This window comes from Orcinus orca, chromosome 18 (assembly GCF_937001465.1).
Source record: "Orcinus orca chromosome 18, mOrcOrc1.1, whole genome shotgun sequence".
In the NCBI taxonomy this organism is placed as follows: domain Eukaryota; kingdom Metazoa; phylum Chordata; class Mammalia; order Artiodactyla; family Delphinidae; genus Orcinus; species Orcinus orca.
In genome coordinates, this window is record NC_064576.1 from 43,096,662 (window position 1) to 43,101,610 (window position 4,949).

The 4,949-nt window shown below is 37.6% G+C and overlaps 1 pseudogene; it reads left to right on the plus strand.

The window, feature by feature from the left end:
• The first annotated feature begins 978 nt into the window (after nt 1-978).
• On the plus strand, nt 979-1,980 carry LOC101280347 (AP-1 complex subunit sigma-1A-like; annotated as a pseudogene).
• The last annotated feature ends 2,969 nt before the right edge of the window (nt 1,981-4,949 follow it).

The following is a 4,949-nucleotide window of genomic DNA, read 5'->3' on the forward strand; positions in this document are numbered from 1 at the left end:
TTGGTAACCATAAGTTTGTTTTCTATGTCTGTGGGTCTATTTCTGTTTTGTATATAAGTTCATTTGTATCTTTTTTATTTTAGATTTCACATAAAACTGATATCATATGATATTTGTCTTTCTCTGTCTGGCTTACTTCACTTAGCATGATAAAACCCAAGCATTCTAGTACCAAAAGTCACATGCTGAACATTATTACATGGTTTCCATTCTTGTAGCAATAACACAAGGTTTTATTCACAGCTATTGCAATAACACAAAGTTTTGTTCACTATTTAAAACCTTGATTAGCTGGAGAAATAGATACTTGATAGTGTAAATTATTCATCTGTATATAACACAAGCTTTACAGAATCCATCTGCTATTTCATTTGTGAAGGAAACTCAAGAGATTATAATTATACACAAAGACAAATTTGAAATCTAGAATCAAGCAATCATGAGAAAAGAATGACTTTGTATTGCTTTCAAAAGCAATTCAAGTTAAATTACTATTATTTTAAGTCAGCTCTAAAAATGTTTTGGAAAACTGGATAAAAGATGTATTTGCTTATTCATAAGACATCTATATCATAAGACTGGCTGCTCTGAAATTTCCTTATATATACTTTACTATAAAATAAAAATTATTTCCCAACTTCATCAAAGTTCAGCTCATGGACAAAACAGAAATGTCAGCTGTGGCAGTAGGAGCTGATCCCTGAATGTGAAAGCCCCAAGCAAGTCTGACGTATGGGTTCCAGTTAAAGGCATCAGGAGAGCAGTTAGCCTTGTCAAAAGACTGTTGGCCCCTAAGGCACTCATAATAAGGAGATACGCTTCTGACCTTTTATTACTTTGAGTTAGACTGTTTAGAAGGTTCCAGAGCAGGCTAGGCTTCAAGTGAGAGGGAGAAAACAAGATAAGTAAAGGTTAAGTAAGGGAGTGGAGCTGGCATCTATGGTGTTAAGAGGGACGTGCAGACCTGGAAGCTGTGAAATGATGTAATTTAAGCTGATGTTCAGCCTGCTGGGAAAGCTGTGGCTGCAAAAAATGGTATCTGGCCATGTCAGACATGAAGCAAAAGAAGATGGTTCAGGAGCGTGTGTGGTTATTCTAGCTTGCAAGCTCAGGATATGCAACTTCCTAGAGTGAAGAAATGTCAAAGTCGTCTATAAGAAACATGACAGCCTCTATTTCTACTGTGCCATCAAGGGTCAAGACAATGAGCCCGTCACACTGTTGCTGAGACCTGCCCTCCCTACACCGGCACCGAATTGAATCTCAGAGACAGAGTTTTGGGTGAAGCAGAAAAGAATAGCTTTATTGCTTTACCAGGCAAAGGGGGCCACAGCAGGCTATTGCCCTCAAGACTGTGTGTCCTGTCCTGGAGGGGGTAGTGAGGAGCCTTATAGTAATGGTTCAAGGAGCAGGGTGTGATCAGCTTGTGTCCATTCTTCTGATTGCTTGGTAATGAGGTAATGGGGAGTCAGCATCATCAACCTTCTGGTTCACCAGTCTAGGTTCTATGTTCTTGCAGTCAGCAGGTTTCATCTGGTGGGGGTCTGCTTCCTGTACAAACTACTTAGGAATGTGTGTCAAGCCTTTATCTATATATTTCAGGGAACTGCTATGTGGCAGATTTATAGTCTAAATTGTTACCAGTTCCCCAGCCCAACAGCTATTGTTTGTTCCACAATCTTCACATTTCTCCATCATTAACTCTTGGTTCAGCCTTTTATTTCAAAAGACAAGGACACAGGGGTTTGTACACGGTTTCAACTCTGGAACTGACTGACCAATATGTGGAGCTCCTGGACAAATACTTCAAGCTGGACATCATCTTCAACTTTGAGAAGGCCTGCTTCATCTCAGATGCATTTTTGATGAAGGGTGATGTCCAGGACAGCTCCAAGAAGAGTGTGATGAAGACTGCAGGTGGATGACCAGCTGCAGGAGGAGGATGAGAAGCCTTGAAGTATGCTGGAGAAGATGGGTTAGGAAGAGCCCCTGCCTGGCTGGGTGATAATGTGGGGAGTGGTGGAGAGACAGGGTATGAGTGGCTGTTTCTCATATGTCTTTCTGAGTGCTGTTTTCATGGGGGTACCCAGTAGCCCCGCCGCTGCTGTCTCACCTTCTTTCAGAGTGAGCTGTGGGTTTAGATCCTCAAACATTCCCTTCCTTCCTCCATTCCCCACTTCCTGTTTCCCCTTTTCCCACCAAAGGTTTTAGGAGCTAAGAGTTAGGAAAATGTGACCAAGACAGGGGTGTTATATGACTTTCATTTCCTGCTTTTCAGGGACTAATGTTACCCCAAACTCCTCCCTTCCTTTATAACTATAAATACATACATATATCAGGTTTAAAGAAAATATTTCAGGGTTCTTCTCTAATCCCTGCCACAAAACCTACCTCCACCCCTCCAGCAGCCTGCCAGGGTAGCTTCTCTGCCTGGGAGCGGGGCTTCTGTGTGGGAGAGAACTCCTTCTCCCTCATCTGCCCCTCCCCTTCCTTCTTGGCTGCAAAGGGGTCTGGGACTACTGCCAGGGGAGAAACAACATAATTTTTTTCTAACCTTGCAGCTTTGAGGGAAGGGAGAGTTGGGTGAAGGGTGGATTTAATGGGAGACTGGGACCAGTCCCTCTTTCATTCCATGTTTAAGGGGTGGGTACAGGAAATGTTTGACTTTATTTCCTTTTCTCTGATATGAAAAGAAAAGCACAAAGTTTTTTAACTAATGAATATCAGGTGGGAAAGCCATTAAGATCTCTTTGATATCTTCATAATACTCTAAATCTTCCAAAGATGAAACCTTAGATACATTCTATTTATCCTTATACAGGTGAAAATAAGTTCAGACTATGGCAAAATTGTGCCTTTGTAAATTAAAATACGTTTGAGATACAGTATTATGTTAGTTTCAGGGGTATTACATAGTGAGTTTCCATTTGCATAAATTAAGAAATGATCACCACAATAAGTCTCATAACCATCTGTCCTCATACAAAATTATTATAATATTGTTGAAGATATTCCTTGTACTGCATATTACATCCACATGGCTATTTTTTTTGTAACTGGAGATTAATACCTTTTAATACCCTTCACCTATTTTGCCCCCAACTCCCCCCACCCCCGGTTCTTGCAAACACTAGTTTGTTCTTATCTATGAGTCTGTTTTCTTTGTTTGTTTTGTTTTTTAGATTCCACATATAAGTGAGGTTATACTGTATTTGTCTTTCTCTTTCTGACTTATTTCACTTAGCATAATACCCTCTAGGTCCATCCATGTTGTCGCAAATGGAAAGATTTCATGCTGCTTATGACTAAGTAATGTACCATTGTATGTATAAATTTTGTTTTTGTTTTTTAGATTCCACATATAAGTGAGGTTATACTATATTTGTCTTTCTCTTTCTGACTTATTTCACTTAGCATAATACTCTAGGTCCATCCATGTCACAAATGGAAAGATTTCATTCTTCTTATGACTAAGTAATATACCATTGTATGTATAAATACCAAAATTTCTTTATCCATTCATCTATTGATGGGCACTTAGGTTGCTTCTATATCTTAGATATTGTGAGTAATGGTACAATGAGCATAGGAGTACAAATATCTTTTTGAATTATTTTTTTTCCCCTTTGGAAAAATATATAGAAGTGGAATTCCTGGATGGTATGGTAGCTCTATTTTTAATTTTTGATGAATCTGCATACTGTTTTCCATATTGGCTGTACCAGTTTACAATCCCACCAATAGGTTTGCTTTTCTCCACATCCTCACCAGCACTTGTTATTTGTTTTCTTTTTGATGATAGCCATTATGACAGATGTGAGAGCATATACCTTTGTGGTTTTGAATTGCATTTCCTTGATGATAAGTGATGTTGAGCAATTTTTCATGTGTCTGCTGACCATCTTTATGCCTTCTTTGGAAAAATGTCAATTCAGGTTCCTTGCCCACTTTGTAACTGGATTGTTTGCTTTTTTTGTGTGAGATTTTTGTATGTTATGGATAATAAACCCTTATGAAATATATCATTTGCAAATATCTTCTCCCTTTCAGTAGGCTGCCTTTTCTTTTTGTTGATAGTTTCCTTCACTGTTCAAAAGCTTTTTAGTTTAATGTGGTCCCATTTGTTTATTTTTGCATTTGGTTCCCTTGCCTGAGGAGACAGATCCAAAAAATGTTGCTAAGGTCTATGTTAAAGACTCTGTTGCCTAGGTTTTCTTCTAGGAAGTTTATGATTGCAGGTTTTATATTTACATCTTTTTTAGTTTTATTTTTTTTGTATATGGTGTGAGAAAGTAAGCATTTGATTCTTTTGCATGTAGCTGTCCATTTTTCCTTACACCATTTATTTAAGAGGCTTTTTTCTCCTCATTTTATATTCTTGCCACTTTGTCATAGATATTTGACCATAGAAGTGTGCATTCATTTCTGTGCTCTCTATTCTTCTACTGATCTATGTGTCTGTTTTTGTGCCAGAACCATACTGTTTGGATTACAGTGGTTATGTAGTGTAGTTTGAAATCAGAAAGTGTGATACTCCCAGGTTTGTTCTTTTTTCTCAACATTGTTTTGGCTATTCAGGGTCTTTTGTGTTTCCATACACATTTTAAATTATCTGTTCTATTTCTGTGAAAAGTGCCATTGTTATTTTGATAGGGATTGTATTAAATCTGGAGATTGTTTAGGTTAGTATGGTCATTTTAACAATTAATTCTTCTAATCCATGAGTATGGTATATCTTTCCATTTGTTTGTATTGTCTTCAATTTCTTTTATCAGTGCCTTATAATTTTCTGAGTACAGGCTTTTTATCTCCTTAGTTACATTTTTTCTGAAGGATTTTATTCTTTTTTGATGCAGTTGTAAATGGGATATTTTTCTTCATTTCTTTGCTGAAAGTTTGTTGTTATTGTATAGAAATATGACAGATTTCTGTGTGTTAATTTTGTATCC